Source organism: Phocoena sinus, chromosome 10, assembly GCF_008692025.1.
Source record: "Phocoena sinus isolate mPhoSin1 chromosome 10, mPhoSin1.pri, whole genome shotgun sequence".
NCBI lineage: Eukaryota > Metazoa > Chordata > Mammalia > Artiodactyla > Phocoenidae > Phocoena > Phocoena sinus.
The window spans coordinates 92,831,681-92,854,498 of NC_045772.1; positions in this window are offsets into that span (position 1 = coordinate 92,831,681).

Sequence of the window (22,818 nt, forward strand, 5' to 3'; positions counted from 1 at the left end):
GGGTCTTAACCACTGCGCCACCAGGGAAGTCTCTCGAAGCTTCTTAACCAGCCCTTTATTTAATTAGTCAGTGGAAATGCAAGCAGGTTCAATTTTCTCTGGGTCAGCATCAGAATTGGGTCAGCATCAGACTTCAATATCATCACCTCTGATGGCTCTATTTTTCCCTTCATTTCCTCTATCCTTTATTCTTTTAATCCTCACTTCTGAAAAAACAAAGAACACAAATGTAAATGTTCCTTAAAGCATGAACTATCCTATCTCATACCCACCAGACTTTTCAGTTCCCGCAACCATCCCTCCCCTGCCGCCCCTGACACAAGCCTTGGAGCCTCCAGTATCACACCCAGACCTTGGGCTAGTCCTCCAAAGTCATGTTGCAAACCCATTGCCACAGAAAAACTAGAAACCCAGGAGCTTAAGCATACCACCTCCTGTTCTTGGCATCTTCTTTCCCAGCCCCGCCTGTCTTTCTCACCTCAGTTTTCTTCTGCAGCTGATGGCAGACAGTTTCTCTGGAATGCTCTGTCAGAATTGGCCAGCATGGGACCTCCCTGGTGGTCCAGTGGGTAAGACTCCAATGCAGGGGGACCGGGTTTGATCCCTGGTCAGGGAACTGGATCCCACATGCATGCCGCAACTAAGAAGTCCGCTTACCACAACTAAAGGATCAGGCATGCCGCAACGAAGATCCATCACATGGCAGCTGAGACCTGGAGCAGCCTAAATTAATAAATAAATTAAAAAAAAAAAGAATCGGCCAGCATGATACTTGGAATATGCAATTTCCCATGCTTCTTGGGCCTGGATAAGGCGACCAGCAATCCTACCTGCTAGACTAGAGGGCAGGAAAGAAACTGAAGACACTATGCAAGGCTTTTCATAGAGATCCCCTAGAGGCCAGAGCAAAGAACTGGCAAAGAAAACAGCTGACCCTAGTATTGACCTAGAGCAGCAGAAACAACATTGAACTAAGAGCTCTGGCTAGTCCTACAAACTTTGGTTAAATCCTGTCTCCGCTCTGGAATAATCAATAAAGGGAGGAGATCGTGGCGCGCATCATTCTATGACAAGCACCAGAGGAAGGGAGGCCCTATCCCCTTCTGACGTTCCCAAGATCCCAGGCTTGCCACCCGCCTTCCTGCACGTAGCCAGAGATACAGGTGCTGAGCTCACCCTGTCAGAGCTGCCCATGCTGGGAACACACTCTGCAGATCTTACTACCTGCCCTGGCCCTACAGACCATGTTAAAGAAAAACCAACATAACTAGGCTGTTTTCTCTCCCCAGGAGAGGAAAGAGAATTTGGCAAAATGTTGTTAGGAGGTCACAGAGGTAAATCATGTTACGGTTGAGGCCCCGAAGGAAGGTAATGTGAGCTACAGAGTTAGCATGGGAAGCAGATTTCTAAGATGGCCCATGACCTTCACCCCTTGGGGTCACTCCCGAGATGATTCTACCGTGCACGTCAAAAGGGATTAGCGGATGTACTTAAGGCTACTCATCAGGTGACTCTGAGACAGGGAGGTTATCCAGACGGACGCAACTTAATCACATGGGCAGTTTAAAGCAGAAAGCTTCCTCTGGCTGGTGGCAGAAGGGGAAGTGAGAGAGAAGTGACATGTAAGAGGGATTTGATGTGAGGGAGGTTCTTTGTTGCTAAGACGGAGGGAGCCACAGGGAATGACCTGAAGAGAGTGGCCTCCAGAAGCTGAGAGTGACCAACGGCCAACAGCCAGCAGGAGGACAGAGACGTCAGTCGTGCAACCACAAGGAACTGAATTCCAACAACAACATAAATGAGCTTCAAAGTGGATAATTCCCCAAAGCCTCCAGACAACAGTCCAACCCAGACAACACCTTGACTTCAGCCTTGTGAGCAGAGAACTCAGCTGAGCTCACCTGGCCTGTAGAGCACTGAGGTAATAAATGGGTACCGTTTAAGCCATGGAGTTAGTGGTAATTTGTGACACAGGAACAAAACTAATACAATACTTAACTCTGACTCTCTGCCATTCTGTCCTTACTGAATAAAGAGGCTGGGCATCTTGGATCGGGGTCAAGGGCTGATATCTCAAAAGAAGAAGCCCACCCAGTGCAATGGAAAGATTTCTAAATATGAACAGCAGGAGCCTGGGTTTCTGTCCCTGCCCTGCCATTTACCATCTGTGTTACCCTGATGAAGACACGTAGTACTCCGCTGTTTCCTTACCTGTGAAATGAAGGGCTGGACCCAATCAGTGGTTCTCTGACCCGCTTTGAGGAAGCCTCCAGGGGCTATGTGGGTAAGAGGTGAGCAGACCCCCGCTTCAAAGATACAAGCTCCGCTTTGAACTGTTCCACTCACAGGGCTTCCAAATGAGATTTCACGAGAAGGGTTTCTGTTGCCAAAATGAAATTTGAAAACCACTGAGCTTGGTGATTATTGAGGCCCCTTCCAGTTCTCACATTCTTCCAACATGAAGTTCAGGGGGACAGCAGCTGGAGCTGCAGGAAGAGTGGTGTGAATGTGGGCTTGAGTTAGTGGATATCCCCAATGAATCAGACACCAAACCATCTATTCCTCCCTCTTTTTCTCTGGAGGCCTGAACTTTGAGGAGCTACAGGTTTAAACCAGACAGACTCCAGTCCAAATCATGATTCCACATTCAAATCAAATCCACATGACTTTGGGTAAATAAACAAATCCCTTAAATCCTCAGAGTTGCAAATTCTTAACCTATAAAACAGTGACATCACCTACTTTCCACAGTTGTTGTATATATTAAGCAGTGCAATGGGCTGAATGTTTGTGTCCCTCAAAACTCATATGTTGAAAGCCTAACCCCCCAGGTGATGGAATTAGGAGGTGGGGCCTTTGGGAGGTGCTTATGTCATAAGGGCAGAATCCGCATGAATGGGATTAGTGTTCTTATAAAAGAGACCCCACAGAGCTCCCTAGCCCTTTCTGCTACATGAGGACAGAGTGAAAAGATAACAGTCTAAGAACCAGACAGTGAATCTGCTGTCACCTTGACCATGGATTTCCCAGTCCCTAGAACTGTAAGAAATTTCTGTTATAAGCTACCCAGTCTATAGTATTTTGTTATAGCAGCCCAAATGGACTAGGACAGTGTGGTCTAAGTTGCTACAATGGATGAACCCCAAAATGCAATGGCCAAAGAATAATAGAAGTTTTTTCTTTTTCATGTTAGTAGCCTAGAGCGGGCAGTTGGGGAGCGCTGTGCTCCAAGCATTCTTTGGAGGGATCCAGACAGAGGGTGGCTCTATCACCTTCAACTCATGGCTCCAATGGCTACTGGGGGATTGCCATCCCAGCAATCAAGGAGGGTGGTGGTAGGCACGAGCTCATGAACAAGGTTTATGGCCAGGTCTGAAAAGAGCTCACATCACTTCCATTCACAGTCTATAGATGAGAGTTTGTCATGTGGCCGCACCTGGTTCCAGAAGGAGCCAGAAATTAGTCCTTGGCTGAATAATTACCTCTCAGCTAATACCCAGGGTATTCTATTACCCTGGGTTTGCTCAGAAATCAGTGGTAGTTTCCATCATATTATACACAGAAAAGTGCTTAATACCTAGGAGGCTGGTGCTCAACATCTCCTAATAAGCCCAGCTTTTTTAATTAAGCGGGTTTCTGTATGGGGATGTGGAGGTGACCAGCATTATTCCATATCCTTATTTCAGAATTCTTCAAAGGGAACCTTCCTATGCTGTTGGTGGGAATGTAGAGTTTCCACTACAGGAAACAGTATGGAGGTTCCTTAAAAAACTGAAAATAGAGCTACCATATGACCCAGAAATCCCACTCCTGGACATATACCCAAAAAAGACGAAAACTCTAATGCAAAAAGATACATGCACCCCAGTGTTCATTGCAGCACTATTTACAGTAGCTAAGACATGGAAGCAACCTACAAGTCCATTGACAGATGAATGGATAAAGAAGATGTGGTACATATATATATATAATGGAATATTACATAGCCATTAAAAAGATGAAATAATGACATTTGCAGCAACATGGATGGACCTAGAGATTATCATATTAAGTGAAGTAAGCCAGACAAAGACAAATATCATATGAGATCACTTATATGTGGAATCTAAGATATGATACAAATGAACTTAGTTACAAAACAGAAACAGACACACAGACATAGAAAACATGGTTACCAAAGAGGAGGGGGAGGGTGAAGGGATAAATTAGGACTATGGGATTAACAGATACACACTACTATGGATAAAATAAATAAGCAACAAGGAGTTACTGTATAGCACAGGGAACTCTATTCAGTATTTTGTAATAACCGATAACGGAAAAGAACCTGAAAAGAAAATACGGAATCATTTTGCTGAAACTAACACAATATTGTAAATCAACTCTACTTCAATTAGCAAACTAAAAAGATTTTTTAAATAAAGAAGAAAAAAGAATTTTTCAAAGCTGCTTTCAATCTACTTTCCCTAGGTGGCTCTCTTTGGCTGCCCCCCTCCCTCCTAGACTGGATACATTCATCCGCGGATGCCCTTCTAAGGCCTCAATCTCCCCCAGGTCGCAGACTGTTGCCCTCACTGGCCTACCTGGAATCTGGCCATTTGTCAGGCCTGCTCTTCATCACCAAAGGACTTCAGCAGGAGTGTGCCAAGCAGGCTGTCAGCCACAGGCAAGGTTTCTGAAAAAGACGTGCAGCATCAGAAAATTCAGGTCCCTTGAACAACTCTGTTAATATTTGGAAATTAGTTCCCTTTCTCCTTATCGTGCTACTGGGTATTAGAATACAAGAGCAGGGACGAGAGCAATGCAAATTAAAATGATGCTCTCCTCATAAACTACACGGCCATGGGAGGGCAGGCCCTATTACCTATAACCTTGGGATTTCTGGAGGCCCCGCTTTCATTGGACCAGAGTCACCTTAGGGACAGTTAAAGGAAATTTTCTGGGATTTTTTTTTTCCTTTGTATCAAGCAACTACTGATAAGGTACATTTAAATTAACATTCTTTGAATCCCAAGCCCCGAAAACAGCTGCTAAGAGCTGAGCTCCACAACTCTGGCTTCAGATTTCCCTCCCACAAACATGGAGCTCTGGTTGCGCCCAGTTCGGGGTGACAAAGGGCTGTCCGTTTCCTCAGCGGGGCAATTTAGCTTTAGAACTGGGTGTGAGAACACGCCACTGTGTCCGCACCCAGGCCACCAGATGAACAGCCATCAGTGGCCCCAGTCTCCCCCTACCCTCCTATCAGGAAACTTGCTGTCAGGAAAGACGTACATACTTTAAAGAGTCAATGACTGGTTAGACCTATATGATCGCTCTCAAGGTTCCTGATATTTTAACAAATGATCTTGGAGAGGAAGGGACGAGCAAGCAATGGCAAAATTTTAGGCACTGATGCGGCATTTGGGGAAAGACATGGTCTTCGTTTCTCCCAACACACACAACCCCCCCTAAATCACACGGGTGAGGCAATGACCTGCTTCACCTCATCACAGGACCAGGTCCACGGGCTGGAAGAGACAGGGTGGAACAACCCGTCTTACTACAGGATCATCTTACTACAGGAGGGTGGCATTGAGGGAACTAAGTGACAAAAACAAAGAAACCAGTGAAAACACACAGCGGGGGGGTGGAAGGGCGAAGTTTGAAAGAGCTTTCTGCTCCTAGTGGGAGGAGAGTGGAAAACCACCCAACTCATTGCCATCTGCCCCTTTGTTTTCCAGATGCAGAAACCGAGATGTTAAAACCCCCCAGTGGTGGCTCAGGCAGTCCGAAGGAAAACGAGGTCAGAACCCACGCCCTTCCCCTGGGCTCTTACTCTCATTTGAGAGGAGCCACCGCCAAACGTCTGAGTTCCACTGACCTTTGTAGCAACTGAAGTAAGAAAACAACGTGAAAAACCATCGCCTTGTTGGTGCCGTTTTCATACGGATTGTCAGTATCTCTCCGCACAATCAAAGGGCAGCATTTTCTCCAGGCCTTCACCTCTTGCCTGATGCAAACAAAATGCGCCGGTATCACCCTTTTCTCCTTTTTCCTCTAGTAGTTTGATGCTCCCTTGGATGCTCGCGCCACGTCCAGGCCTCAGGAAAGTACAACCTCCTGCTTATTTGCAGCAATAGAGCTGGGCATCAGGAACCATCCCCCGGGACAGTGTGTGTGCTCTTAGTCAGACACCTTCCGCTTGACTGTGCCAGCTCCTCTCAAGATCCACCAAGACCAGAAGGAAGAATTGCTGGGAGGGGACAGGGCTGGGGACTGCAGAGAAGGCTGCAAATGAGGAAGGGGGTGGGCAGAAACTAAAGGGAAATGTCAGTGCCAGCAGGTGCCCTGTGACCGGTGTTAGTTACATGGCTCACGTTGCAGCTCTGTCACTTATGTAGATCAAAAAGGATTCCCAGGGCTTCCCTGGTGGCGCAGTGGTTGAGAGTCCGCCTGCCGATGCAGGGGACGCGGGTGCGTGCCCCGGTCCGGGAAGATCCCACATGCCGTGGAGCGGCTGGGCCCGTGAGCCATGGCCGCTAAGCCTGCGTGTCCGGAGCCTGTGCTCCGCAACGGGAGAAGCCACAGCACTGGGAGGCCCGCCGCAAAAAAAAAAAAAAAAAAAAAAAAAGGTATCCCACAGACCTCCTCCATAATTTAGCATTAGCCAGCTTTAAAACACAAACTTTCTCTACCTTTTCTCCATCGAGCTTTCCTTCTCCCAGTGGGAAATTTGAGGGAGGATTCTCATCCCTGTCCTGTAGCTGCAGAGCTCTGCCGGGAAGGGCGGGTGGCTGCCAAAGTCCTCAATGGCACCGTCTACCTCCTGCACCCTGGCACCCTGCTTATGCAAATACTGCACTCACATGGCCTATCCGTTCTGACTGCTCCAAGGTGATGACAAATTAGGGGGCGTGCGAACTCCTCTGGCTCACTTACAATCTGTGTAGACACCGAAGGCTGCCAGCCTTAAGGGAGTGGGAGGCAAGGCTGAAAGGCTCCCACTTTGGGCCATCACATTGGATAACACTGGGTATCACAACCTCCGCTCTATGAATGTCCTAAGAGCTTTGGAAAGGCAACAGCCCCGGACCTGGCCGCACTTTTCTTTGCAGCAGTGGGGATGCTGGGAAGAGAGGAGAGAGGGTTTTAAAAAGGATAACTGTTAAAGTTGGGCGATGGGTATGTGGGTTCATCATTCTCTCTACTTTTGTATATGTATTTGAAAATTCCCATATTAAAAAGTTAAAAAAAAAAAAGCCATGGTTGGTGTGGATAGGGAGGGTGGGAGGGAGACGCAAGAGGGAGGAGATATGGGGATATATGTATATGTATAGCTGATTCACTTTGTTATACAGCAGAAACTAACACACCATTGTAAAAGCAATTGTACTCCAATAAAGATGTTAAAAATAAATAAATTTTTAAAAAGCCATAGACGGCCCTTCGGAAGTGCAGTTGGTTGCCAAGAGATGCCGAACGCTGATAGTCGTGCCCAATTTGCTTTCTTGCCGAGGAAGGCAATTTAAGCCCAAAGAACAAATACACAGGAGAGTCCTTAAAGTTCTCACTGTAATTACGGAGCCTTGGGAGATGAGGAACTGGAAATTAGATGTGGGCTTAAACACTGAACATTTTCCCAAAAGGATAATTGTTTTAGTTTGTTTCCAACCCCCTTAGAATAAGGAAACAAAAGTCATATTAATACAGTATCCGAAACTCAGAGAATGAGTATATTTTGACTTTATATAGACTCAAAATAAGAGACAATCTTCTAAGGGTCATCAAACCTAGCCAGAAAAATAATTTTATTTCTGCTCTTAAACACCAACTTTTTCAATAAGATAAATTGATTGGCCAATAATAATAATTAGACTCTGACCTGACCTTAAGAAGAAAGAAATCTTAGAAAGAAAAATAGTCCCCCATTCTGACAAGAACCTCTGCTCTGTTTGGTGGAGGGGGGGAGGACAGAGGGGAAGAAGGCGTGGGGAGTGGAGACCCCCTAAGGTTGCCACCCACCTGCCAGGGACTTAGGATGGCGGGAAATACAGCTCTGTTTTATTGCTGCTTTGAGGCTCAAATCACTTCTGATCTTCTTTCCCCTACAAAATAAAAAATGGGGACTACATCCTCCTTAGATCACCTGAAGTGTAAATACCATCTCATACTGGAACTGGAGGCAGGAGATGAGGAGTGAAGTGGGTGATTATTTCTATTTCTATTTCTTTCTCCGTTTTCCAACACCCAAGTCATTAGGCTGCTTTTCCTATTTTGCTCTAGAGTTTAAAACATGCAACGCAATTGAAACATTGGTGGGCTAGGGAGGATTTAGGTAAACTGGTCCTTAATAGCTCAGGCTAATCCTGAAGCCACTCGTAACAACATGAACTTCAACTTCACACATCAACTTCTCCCTCCCCTCCTGCCGAGGGACTTGGGGAGCTCCTAGGGCCACCCAGTGAGGGCGGCAGGGAGGAGTGGACGATAAGTTTCAGGTCTTGGGTCAGGGTCTCTGAAGACAATTCTATAGGCATGAAAAATTTGTAAATTCTTAAAATTACAATTTAAAAATTAATTTTTAATTAATTAATTTACAATTTAATTATTTTTAAAATTACATTCGTTAAACATCTGCATAATCCAAAACCATAACTTGGGTCTAGATGAAATGAAGCTTTCGCTCCAGATTTAAATATGGTTTAGTTTCAGTTGCAGGTTTGTTTTCAACACCAAGATTCTTGAGGACCTTCGCGGTGGTTCCAACGTCAAGGACATACACCATCCTCCTCCCGCTTCTTTTTCTCTACTGTGCCCTGCCTTAGAATGCACTGTCCTGCAGAACTCACTCTCAGGTCTGGCTTCTGGGACAATAAACCTACTTTCTGAGAGAGCACGGGGATCATCAAACCATTAACTGTACTCAAGTTTCCAATTACAGAGTAGGCACTCTGTCCAGCATGAGATGAGTCCCGGGTTCCCTCGCTCTAGAGCCCTCTTCCAGCTTCTAGACCCATCAACTCAAAATCCAGCTTTGCACTTTTCTGTTTAGTAAGATACCTGTATTCTTTCCTGTCTCAATGACTGCCTCATAGTCTGTGTGACCTCAGCCCCAAGCTGGGGATCTGGAGTCCTGAGTTTTACTCTCAGCTCTTCCGCGAAGGCACCATGACCTTGAAAAAGTCACATGACCTCGAACAAGTCACATGACCTCTCTGGGAATGAGTTTTCTCACCTGTAAAATAAAGAAGCTGAGCTATCCTACCAGTAAAGCCTCCCCAGCTTTCATTTTGTTAGAAAATCAGCTGCTTCCTCCTCTGGGCTCCCACAGCATGCTGTTCATCCTCTGTAGACCTTTTATTAGAGTTTATCTCTTTACAAAGTATTTCCCCACTGAACTACGAGCCTCTCAAGAAGAAAGGCTGTATCATAGTTATCTTTGTTTCCTCTGTTCCTGGGGAGGAGAGGGGAAAGGGGATGGAGTAGTACCAGCATTTGTTGAGCTCTTAGTTGTGGCATTCGGGATCTAGTTCCCTGACCAGGGATCGAACCTGGGGCCCCTGCATTGGGAGCACCGAGTCTTAACCACTGGACCACCAGGCAAGTCCCTGTTGAGCTTTTATTAAAGGGAACACTATGTGACACATCATACATAAAGTATTTCTTTTAAAACTCACAATATAAACATTGTAATCCCAAACCTGCCATTGAAGCAACCCAGAGGTTAATTTACCCAGGTCACAGAGCTGGACCAAAAATGAAATCCAGGTTTCCCTTTTTTGTCTACTCTCCCAGGACTTAGCATGGAGCGGTAGGGCTCTGCTAAGACTCTCCCAATATCTAGAAGATGCTCAGTAAATACTTATTAAATGGATGCTAAGTAAATTCTTCTGTATGGCTTTTGGTCAGGCTGGGATGTTCTTTGATTCTTTACCGTCACTGAGGAGGAAGGAGACAGAGTTGAAGTGTGGGATAGGAGATGAGAGCACAGGGTGAAATTTTATTACAAGGATGTAAGGATTCTTTAATTAAGAAGGGGGGCAGGGCAGAGCTCTTACTGGGTATGAAGAAATAATGATGAAATATTCTCAAGGTAACTCAAGGTCTGGGTACTTCACCCCGAAGAATAAGCCAAAGCCCTAATTTACATCATCACTCAACCTACAAATTCAGAGAGGACGTGATTGTTTACACAGCCCTGAAAGGTCACATTACTCTTTCTTGCTCTGGTGCCCCTCCCAATTACATACAGGCGAGCAGACAGAGAAATCTATATCAAAGCCTCAAAGTGTAAGGGACTTCCAGCTCCAGAAGCCTGCCTGGTGCTTGCCCCGAGACCATGGCAAACACTGTGGGCTCCCATCATGTTGCCCAAAAGGCAGAGATATTGGAATTGAAGTGGATTACTGTCTTCAGGGCACTCCAGACTAGTACCATCACCTCAGAAAGGCTCTTTGGTTCTAGTTAATTTATTTTAAGCACCAATAAATTCTAGGAGCCAGCTGAGTTCATGTTTGCCTCCAGGGAGAAAGGAAAAAGAAAAGAGATCATCTGTTATTAAGGGTACCTTAGGATGGTGCCTGGAGCTCTTAACCCATTCAGGATACACATCGATCTCTCACAGGGGCCTCTGATATTGTTTTAGCAAGGAGGCTGCAAAGCAGTGAGGAAAAGGAGGTTCACTTCTGTCTGGTGGTGAGTTAATGCCTGTCTGCAGGCAAAGTACCAAGCAAACAGCACATTGCATTTAGTTCTTTTTAAATAGAGTACTGCTTTAATAGCTGGTTGGGGGACAGGGCTGTTTGATATCCATTTATGAAACAAACAGCAGGTCCTAACATTACAGAGGCGGTCTGTGCTATAAGGGGTCCTGTAAATCTAAATGCCATCCAGTGGCCCTAAATTTGTTTTTTTCTGATCAACCATGTAGTGGATTTTGTGCAACCATTCATTCAACAAACCCTTACTGAGCACCTGCCATGAGAGGCAGAACATTCAAGTCGTTAAGAACTTGGATTCTGGAACCATACTGCCTGGGTTTGAATCTGGGCTTAGCTACTTGTTAAATCTGTAACTCTGGGCAAATTGCTTATATTCCCTGTGCCTCAGTTACTTTATCTGTAAAGTGGGGATAATAATAGTACCAATTTTGGAGGGTTGTGGTGAGGATATATTAGCTAATGTGTAAAGCACTTGGAGCACCTTTATGACATGGTGAGTGCTGTGTAAGTGTTGGTTATTACTGCATGCCAAGTGCAGTAGTCAAACCTATTGAAGTGGAACAGGACTCTATGGTCCTCGCCCCCCACACACACATGTCCTCTGTCTGCCTTTTGTCTGTGGACGAAGAATAAGTTTAATCATAGACGTGAGCAAATGCAGAAACAAAGGAAAACTGTCCAACAAGACTAAATAATAATAGTTTAGTCATTAAGCATACTTAAGGACTTTCGGTTCCTTCTCAAGGACTATAGATAATATTCTGAGCCATATCCTGGGAGCTGCCTTGTCGATACTGAAACCCTCACCAGGTGGAAGAAGTTAACTACATGATGACCAGACTGTAGCCATGACATAAGCTGCCACAATTCTGAGAATTTGCCTCGAAGAAATGGAAACAAACCAACCCCGGAACTGAAGACTAACTGTGCCTAAAATAATCAAGAGGATGCTGGGCAGACGACCCATGGCCAATTTCAAGATGACTGTGAGAGATGACTGTTTCTGCATGTAGCCCCCTCCCTCCATCTACAAAAGATCTTGCCCACTGGTTGTCAGTGGTAGGAAGCTGGCCTTTGAACAGGAGTCCACCCTACCTCCCACCCCACCCCGCCCAGTTGCTGGCATCCAAAATAAAGCAAACTTTCCACCAAACTTGCCTCTTCATTGGCTTTCGAGCAGCGAGCAGCCGGACTCCCACTTTTGGTTAGACTATCACCCAGGCTATTAAGATCCATAGGATGAAGGCACTTTTCTCGTATGGGTCGAAAGGACAAGGGACACCTACATCAGCGATTTAGGGAAACTTTACAGGTTAAGACAGTATTTTTCCAAAAGTTTGGTACATGTGCCCAAGTTGGTAAATCAGAAGGTTGTATGCAGTATAGGGAATTTTTTCTTAAAATTTTAATATGTGTGTAAAATCATATATATGTGATGATATGACAAATATATGTCACACATTAAATTTTTTAATGGATATTACTATTTAATAAATTTAGTTTTAAAAAATTAAGTTGATTTAAACAGAGAACTTCTAGTTTTTCATAGGATAATGGCAGCTGTTTTAAATTTCTCACATACCCCCCCCAAAAAAAACAAATGGACCACGAGTGGAACAAATATAGTCAAACCTCTGGCCCTAATGCATCACTAGGAGACAGAGTATAGCTCACTTTCCCTCCCACCTAAGAATCACCACCACCACCTCTGACACTGAGCATGGTGAGGTGACTTGCTTCAGCCAGTCACATGTTGGGGACATGATGCAGGCAGAAACCCGATATGTGCTTGTGTGGTTGGGTCTGGTCTCTTGCCATGAAAAGTATATGCCTTATTTAGCAGCTGGTCCAAAAAGGATGAGGGACACTTGAAGACGATGTGGATGCAACCTGCAGGTTATAACCAAACCCAGCCTAACCCAGAGTATATCAGCTGAGTCCCAGTTAACATGCAAAAACAAGTGAAAGTGAATATTTATTTATTTTAAACTTTTATTTTATTTATTTTTTTATACAGCAGGTTCTTATTAGTCATCAATTTTATACACATCAGTGTATACATGTCAATCCCAATCGCCCAGTTCAGCACACCACCATCCCCACCCCACCACGGTTTTCCCCCCTTGGTGTCCATACGTTTGTTCTCTACATCTGTGTCTCAATTTCTGCCCTGCAAACCGGTTCATCTGTACCATTTTTCTGGTTCCACATATATGTGTTAATATACGATATTTGTTTTTCTCTTTCTGACTTACTTCACTCTGTATGACAGTCTCTAGATCCATCCACGTCTCAACAAATGACCCAATTTAGTTCCTTTTTATGGATGAGTAATATTCCATTGTATATATGTACCACATCTTCTTTATCCATTCGTCTGTCGATGGGCATTTAGGCTGTTTCCTGATCTGGCTATTGTAAATAGTGCTGCAGTGAACATTGGGGTGCATGTGTCTTTTTGAATTATGGTTTTCTCTGGGTATATGCCCAGTAGTGGGATTGCTGGATCATACGGTAATTCTATTTTTAGTTTTTTAAGGAACCTCCATACTGTTCTTCATAATGGCTGTATCAATTTACATTCCAACCAACAGGGCAAGAGGGTTCCCTTTTCTCGATACCCTCTCCAGCATTTATTGTTTGTAGATTTTCTGATGATGTCCATTTTAACTGGTGTGAGGTGATACCTCATTGTACTTTTGATTTGCATTTCTCTAATAATTAGTGATGTTGAGCAGCTTTTCATGTGCTTCTTGGCCATCTGTATGTCTTCTTTGGAGAAATGTCTATTTAGGGTCTTCTGCCCATTTTTGGATTGGTTTGTTTGTTTTTTTAATATTGAGCTGCATGAGCCGTTTATATATTTTGGAGATTAATCCTTTGTCTGTTGATTCGTTTGCAAATATTTTCTCCCATTCTGAGGGTTGTCTTTTCATCTTGTTTATGGTTTCCTTTGCTGTGCAAAAGCTTTAAAGTTTCATTAGGTCCCATTTGTTTATTTTTGGTTTTATTTCCATTACTCTAGGAGGTGGATCAAAAAAGATCTTGCTGTGATTTACATCAAAGAGTGTTCTTCCTATGTTTTCCTCTAAGAGTTTTATAGTGTTTGGTCTTACATTTAGGTCTCTAATCCATTCTGAGTTTATTTTTGTGTATGGTGTTAGGGAGTGTTCTAATTTCGTTCTTTTACATGTAGCTGTCCAGTTTTCCCAGCACCACTTATTGAAGAGACTGTCTTTTCTCCATTGTATATCCTTGCCTCCTTTCTCATAGACTAGTTGACCAAAGGTGTGTGGGTTTATCTCTGGGCTTTCTATCTTGTTCCATTGATCTATATTTCTGTTTTTGTGCCAGTACCATATTGTCTTGATTACAGTAGCTTTTTTTTTTTTTTTTTGCGGTACGTGGGCCTCTCACTGCTGTGGCCTCTCCCATTGTGGAGCACAGGCTCTGGACGCGCAGGCTCAGTGGCCATGGCTCACGGGCCCAGCCACTCCATGGCATATGGGACCCTCCTGGACCGGGGCATGAACCTGTGTCCCCTGCACCGGCAGGCGGACTCTCAACCACTGCGCCACCGGGGAAGCCCTTGATTACTATAGCTTTGTAGTATAGTCTGAAGTCAGGGAGTCTGATTCCTCCAGCTCCGTTTTTTTCCCTCAAGACTGCTTTGGCTATTCGGGGTCTTTTGTGTCTCCATACAAATTTTAAGATTTTTTGTTCTCATTCTGTAAAAAATGCCATTGGTAATTTGATAAGGATTGCATTGAATCTGTAGATTGCTTTGGGTAGTAGAGTCATTTTCACAATATTGATTCTTCCAATCCAAGAACGTGGTATATCTCTCCATCTGTTCGTATCATCTTTAATTTCTTTCATCAGTGTCTTATAGTTTTCTGCATATAGGTCTTTTGTCTCCCTAGGTAGGTTTATTCCTAGGTATTTTATTCTTTTTGTTGCAATGGTAAATGGGAGTGCTTCCTTAATTTCTCTTTCAGATTTTTCATCATTAGTGTATAGGAATGCAAGAGATTTCTGTGCATTAATTGTGTATCCTGCAACTTTACCAAATTCATTGATTAGCTCGAGTAGTTTTCTGGTGGCATCTTTAGGATTCTCTATGTATAATATCATATCTGCAAACAGTGACAGTTTTACTTCTTCTTTTCCAATTTGTATTCTTTTTCTTCTCTGATTGCTGTGGCTAGGACTTCCAAAACTATGTTGAATAATAGTGGTGAGAGTGGACATCCTTGTCTTGTTCCTGATCTTAGAGGAAATGCTTTCAGTTTTTCACCATTGAGAATGATGTTTTCTGTGGGTGTGTCATATATGACCTTTATTATGTGGAGGTAGGGTCCCTCTATGCCCACTTTCTGGAGAGTTTTTATCATAAATGGGTGTTGAATTTTGTCAAAAGCTTTTTCTGCATCTATTGAGATGATCATATGGTTTTTATTCTTCAATTTGTTAATATGGTGTATCACATTGATTGATCTGCGTATATTGAAGAATCCTTGCATCCCTGGGATAAATCCCACTTGATCATGGTGTATGATCCTTTTAATGTGTTGTTGGGTTCTGTTTGCTAGTATTTTGTTGAGGATTTTTGCATTTATATTCATCAGTGATATTGGTCTGTAATTTTCTTTTTTTGTAGTATCTTTGTCTGGTTTTGGTATCAGGGTGATGGTGGCCTCATAGAATGAGTTTGGGAGTGTTCCTTCCTCTGCAATTTTTTGGAGGCGTTTGAGAAGGATGGGTGTTAGCTCTTTTCTAAATGTTTGATAGAATTCACCTGTGAAGCCATCTGGTCCTGGAATTTTGTTTGTTGGAAGATTTTTAATCACAGTTTCAATTTCATTACTTGTGATTGATCTGTTCACATTTTCTATTTCTTCCTGGTTCGGTCTTGGAAGGTTACACCTTTGTAAGAATTGGTCCATTTCTTCCAGGTTGTCCATTTTATTGGCATAGTGTTGCTTGTAGTAGTCTCTTAGGGAAAAATGCAAGTAAAAACTACAATGAGGTATCACCTCACACCAGTCAGAATGGCCATCACCAAAAAATCTACAATTAATGCTGGAAAGGGTGTGGAGAAAATGGAAACCTCTTGCACTGTTGGTGGGAATGTGAATGGATACAGCCACTATGGAGAACAGTATGAAGGGTCCTTAAAAAACTAAAAATAGAACTACCATATGACCCAGCAATTCCACTCCTGGGCATATATCTGGAGAAAAACATGGTTAGAAAGGATGGATACATGCACCCCAATGTTCATTGCAGCACTGTTTACAATAGCGAAGACATGGAAGCAACCTAAATGTCCATCAACAGATGAATGGATAAAGAAGGTGTGGTATATATATACATATATACAATGGAATATTACTCAGCCATAAAAACAATGAAATACTGCCATTTGCAGCAACATACATGGACCTAGAGATGATCATACTAAGTGAAGTAAGTCAGACAAAGACAAATATCATATGATATCACTCACATGCAGAGTCTAATTTTAAAAAATAAAGATTTAAAAAATTTTTCAAAGTTTTTATATTGGAATATAGTTGCTTTACAATGTTGTGTTAGTTTCTGCTGTACAACAAGTGAATCAGCTGTATGTATACTTATATCCCAGCAGGATTTCAGAATCTCTATGGATCCCTCTTGGACCTCCCTTCCACACCCCCATCCCACCCCTCTAGGTCATCACAGAGCACCGAGCTGAGCTCCCCATGCTGTACAGCAGGTTCCCACTAGCCATCTATTTTACACATGGTAGTGTATATATGTCAATCCTAATCTCCCAGTTCGTCCCACCCTCCCTTTCCCCCACCCCTGTGTCCACATGTCCATTCTCTATGTCTGCATCTCTATTCCTCCCTGCAAATAGGTTCATCTGTACCATTTTTCTAGATTCCACATATATGTGTTAATATACGATACAAACAAACTTATTTATGAAACAGAAACAGACTCACAAAATGTACTTCGAGAACTTATGGTTACGGGGAGGGGGGTGGAAGGGGGGGAAGGGACCGATTGGGAGTTTGGGATTGACATGTACACACTGCTAGTTTTTAAATAGATAACCAACAAGGACCTACTTGTCCTATATATATATATATATATATACACATTTATATATTTTTTAAAAAAAGAAATTAGTACCAGAAGTGAGATGCTGCTGTAACAAACTTGAAACATTTGGTATTCATTTTGGGACTAGGAAGTAGGCGATGAAATGATGAAAAATAATGTCTATGTTGTGCAGTGGCAAATTATTTGGTAAATATTACCTGCAGTATCTTAGAAGGCGGAAAATGTACCTAATAAATATTTAGTGTCCAATGAAGTTTTGAGGTAGAACATTCAAAGTGTGAGCTGGTTGCGACTAGCTGTATTTGATATACATGAAAGTGATTAGATCAGAAAAATACCACCCAGTTTGCAAGCAATATTTAGAAGAAAATTACAGGGTTGTAAAATAAAAGTGCTTACTACTAAATCAAATTGTTATCATTATGACACAGCCTCAGAGAAAATGCCAAATCCAGGTTCTTCCAGTCACACATGACCTCAGAATAAGCATCAGACCAAGGGTGTGGCTATAAGATGTGCTTATATCTCTGAAGAGATGAAGGTAAAGTCTATTAGATCCTTTCAACTAAACTAGAGGGCAAGTAGAAAGCTGGAGAGCATGACCCCATGGAAGAGTGGAGTGTCCGAATTTGTTGCAATTTAAGTCTAGAAAGAGAAAGGCATGTATTAAAAAATATGTGTGTGTGTGTGTGGTTTTTGGCATTTGTGTTGATAGGAATCAAATGATAAAACAAGAAAGAACTCCCAAAAGGTAGAGCCAAGAATAGCGAGGAACAAGGGACTTAGGACTGTTCCTACGGGGGATCGCCAGGACCTAATGGAGGAAAATTGCTGCTCCCAATATAGAAGAACCTGATAACACTTTCCCAGCAGGATTTCAGAATTTCTGTGGATCAGTGACTATGTGCTATATGATTGCTATTCTTTCCCTTTTAAAATTAGAAAGTTTAGAGTGCAGTTAATTGATGAGGGTGCAGTTTACCTGCTTCCGGTCCACAATTTTATACTCTCTATACATGGAGTGGTGGTAGATAACAATTTGTCTTCTTAGCTCACAAATCTCTGGATCAAGAGAAGAAGACAAATACAGATTTGGTGTAGATTATGAGATCCTGGACTTCAAGCCTTATGCCGTGATTTGATAAGAATTCGGGGGCTCTTGGGATGGGAGTGAGTTTATTTTGAATATGGGAGGAACATAGATATTTATTTATGAACAAGAGGGAAGCCTACAGTACGTAAGATTATTGTTTGGAAAATATTCACTTCCTGTCTCTTCCAACTTCCACAGAGAAAACAAATTTTTCTGCCCCATTGATTTTGGATTCATTCATATGCCTTTCTTTGGTCAATGGGTTGTGTTGTAAGTAGAGATTTGAAATGTGTTCTCATAGAGGGGCTTGGTTTCTTGCACTCCTGTCTTTTGTCCTGAAATAACATGTCTTCCAGGGCCACTAGGAGAATGAAAGGCACATTCAATAGATGTGGACCCAACCCACAGTTTGTAATTAAGACCAGTCAAGCTCAGTCTAGATCAGCCAAATTCCAACAAACCCAAAGATGATTAAGCAAGAAATAAATGCTTGTTGTTACAGGCTACATAGGTGATTTCTTACATGATAGTAGCTTACTGATACAAAAAGAAAGCTACAAGCTTCATTTTACAAGTAAGTGGGAAAATGAACATCTAAACCAGAAGAACCACACCTGTAGCTCATGCTAGAGCAGAGATTCCAGGGACGACTGTGAAGAAAAGGAGAGTGCAATGTCCTAGAGATGGCAGAAGAAATATAAATACACCTTCAGAAAGTGATGATTTCATCCTGAGCTGAGAAATACTGAGAAAATGTCTGGGATAGTAAATAAGACTACTGGTAACTGGGAATTGAAAATAAGGGGGTTGAAAGGGTACTGTTACAAAGCTGGCAGTATTGGAAAGGCACAGCTTCTGGGAGAGAAGACAAGTTGAAAAAGAACTTCTCTGTACCAGGTATCAGTTTACTGTCTCCCTGTTCCAAACCCACCCTTCCTTGACCTACTTTGTGATAATGAAGCTAGACCCTGTAAACATGTCTAGGACATGTTTGCAAAGGACAAACATGTCCTTTGCCAGCTGACACAATGTGAAGCTTTATCAACAGGAGATGCTGGAGTAACACCAAGGTGATAGCCACATGAAGAGGCGCTTCTTCCAGATTCTAGTCTACCATTCTTTATTCAGCATTGCAGCCTAGTGGCCATAATGGACCCATTCTAGCTGTGCCCCCAGGCCACTCTGTCCCTATCTGGTAAACACTTCTGACCCACTCTAGTGGGCTACTTCCTTGGTGCCTCCAATTACATCTTCAAGCCAACCTCTCCCCACTGAGCAGCTGGTTCTGGTTGGTTCCAGTGAACCACTTCCACAGCAGCTGCAGCTACACCCTTAGGCAACTGCATTGACACTTAATCCATGCCTTCCAGCAAGTCTTGTCTTTATAGGCAGGCTGTACATTCCTCTTTAAATAAGTCTGAATCTCATGCTTAAGGGATATAAGGATGTTCTTCTAAATCCTTAGTTGCATTATTTCTATTTTTCCTCAGCCTAAAAGCAGTAGCTGATTTCTTTAACTTGTTACTTCTGGAATCCTGAGAGTCCTCTTTTATCCCTTAGTAGTCAACTACCTACTACTAGATAACAATTCTTTATATTAATTTTTCAGGAAACATCATGCAAAGCTGCTACAAAAAGAAAATAGAAATTGAGAATCAAAACTTCTCAAATGATAAAAAAAATTCTCCCCCAAATCAACCATGAAGCAGAGGAAAACTGTAACACAGTGCCTCAACGTGAATTAAATATCATTTAAATAGCAGTTGTAGAAGAAAGACCTCTTTCAACCAGAAATTCAAAAACTCATTACAGACTTAGAAAAAAAAAAGACATAAAATGAGAGTTGGCTGAACTTGAACTCAATGAAAACAATTGAAAAAAAAGACAAATTCTTCTCAGAAATGAAGACTAAATTTTTATGAGCTCAGGTGAAAATAGATCTGATTGAAAGTATATTAAGTGAAATTGAGAAGAGAAATGAAAACACCTGAGAGAATGATAAGAAAATAAAGAAGTAGGTGAAATAATTCCATAGAGGAAAAGCAAGCAGAACAAAATAAAAATGTCTAAACTATAATGCAAGAAAACCTTCCAAAAATAAAAAAAAAGAACTGAATCTACATATTGAAAGAGTCCATAGTATACCTCAAAACACTGGAACCCAAATAATTAACACTAGGACATAGCATAGTAAAATTATTAAGATGCTGAAGTTAATTAAAACTTTTTTTCTGGGACTCCAGACATAAAGACTAAATCATTTACAATTCATGGATACCAATTTAGCCTCCACCTTCTCAAAAAAATACACAAAGCAACTCAATAATGAAGCAACATTGCCAATAACTCAAGAAACATAAAACTGGTGCATTTTTTACATGTAGATTTCACCTCAATATACCCATTTTCTTTTTTTAATGGAACTAAAAAAATGTTAGCAGAAGATTCTGGGGCAATCAGAAGACAGCAACTGCATAGTTTTTGTTTGTTTTTTTTTTTTTTAGTCTCCCTGAATCCTCACACTAAAACAAAGAACACAACTAGAGAGCAAAACCAAAAGTTCACAGGCAACATGAGGAGAATGTCAAAATAGCTAACAACAACAACAACAAAAAATAGCTAACAAGTATTGATTGGAAAGCTTGGCAGACTAATTTGGCAAAAGAAGCTGAGACAAAGAGTTATTTTTCCCTCTCAGTTGTGGCTGAGTACAAGTGAACTGCAGTAAGGTTTGAAGACAATGGAGAAGTCTAGCACCTATAAACTCTCAAAATTGACCAGTTAAGGACCCCTTCCAAGAGAAAGACTCAGACTGAGGAGAAACTGTTGGGATGAGATTACAATTGAGCAGGATAAGGAAAATAGAGATGAAGAAAAAATGGAGAATAAATTGGGGGAGAGTAGCACAGCCAGCAGACTTTAGAAAGCCAAGTGCTATTTTTTCAGTAGGACACAAAACCACAGAAGAGAGAGCTCTTTGAAGTTAGAAAGTCTATTTTGACCTGAACACAGCTTTTTCCTAAAATTTCAAGGAAACATTTCATATAAATAAAAGCATGCAAAAAGTATTGAGGTCAAATCCCACACAAAATAACCATAAGAAAAAATAAGAATAAAGAGCAGAATAATAAGCCTTCCAGGAAAGAAAAATGCCCACAAAGAGATCAAAACTGTAACCTTCTGTTTCAAAACTAACTGAAAGACATTTAAAAGTGATAAGAGAGATGAATGAATAATATAAATCAGAACTACACAAATCTCAGAAATGAGGTAACAGAACTCAGGAAATAAAAACAAAAGAACAATTCATCTCAGAAGTGAGAACTAAACAAAAGAGAACACATGGGGCAATAAGTACAACGGACAGCTCCTTAAGAGGAATTAGAGGTGAAAACAAGGAAGTTTTTAAATCAAATAGGAATAAAGAAAGAAAAAATGAGATAAAGAGAAAAACATTAAAGAGAGGCAAAGAAAATCTAGTATACAGTTAATAGAAATCCCTGAAGAAGAAAATCAAAGCAAAGAACATCATAAATTACATATCCGAGCATATCAACTCAGAATGACCATGAGCAAGACAGATTTGTATAATTAACTGACTTTTAAAAAAGAAAGAAATGAGCAATAACTAGATGAAAAGAGCAGGTGACTTATAAAGGAAAGAAAATGAGATCATTATCAGATGTCTGCCCAGCAATGCTTTATGCCAGACAAAAAACCCAAGTCACTTAAAACTGAATGAGTACCAAGTTACCCTCCAACTTCTCAAACAATATACAAGTGACATAAGAGTGAGGCAATCTTTTCAATAAATTCAAGAAGCTTAAAACTGGTGAATTTTACTGCATGTAAATTATACCTCAGTAAATCGAATTTTTTTAAAAACGCGAACTCAAAAAAAAAAAATGATAGTAGAAGACAATGGAGAAACATTGGTAATATAATCAAGGAAAGAAAGAATGACCTAAGGATTTTATATCAAGCAAAACTAACCTTCAGGGATGAAGAACACAGCTGTTAATAACATACAAGAAACCAGAGAATACTGTTCTCATGAGCATTTCTTGAGAAATCTAGTAGAGAACAAGCTTCAGACAACTAAAATGACTACAGCACCTTTTACATAAGCATTAAGGATATAATTACTTGGACAGCTATGACTGAGGGCTGAAAAAGAAAAAGTATAGTATGAAATGGTTATAACTCCGACAATGAAGATATAGTAGAACTATAAAAAATGGGGGAGGGCTTCCCTGGTGGCGCAGTGGTTGAGAGTCCGCCTGCCGATGCAGGGGACACGGGTTCGTGCCCCGGTCTGGGAAGATCCCACATGCCGCGGAGCGGCTGGGCCCGTGAGCCATGGCCGCTGAGCCTGCGTGTCCGGAGCCTGTGCTCCGCAACGGGAGAGGCCACAACGGTGAGAGGCCCGCGTACCGCAAAAAAAAAAAAAAAAGAATGCATTAAAGGCATATCATGTTTCTATAAAGAGCACGACTAAACTACTATGCCCAGGGTTACAAACTGGGATGATAAAACTATAAGGAAACACCCAAAAAGTCAAGATAGTGGTTACTTGTGGGAGAAGGGAAGGGAGTTCTGGTTGAGACACGGCACATGAAGGAGGTTCTGAGGCAGGTAGCAAAGTTCTATTTCTTGACCTGGGTGATAATTACAAAGATGTTTGCCTTCATTAATTAATATATATGTTTGTGTGGCTTTCTATATCTGTTTCTCAACTATGAAATGTTTTTTTTTAAGTTGGGGAGGGGAAATTGGGTTAAACAAATATTTAATAAATAATCATTTAGGCGGTAGGTGGATTTGGAAAAAGTCAGGAGAGTACCTAGCTGCCTAAGTTTCAAAAAACACTAGTGTTTAAGAGTTCAGGTTCTGGACAGCCACAAATGGGGGTTG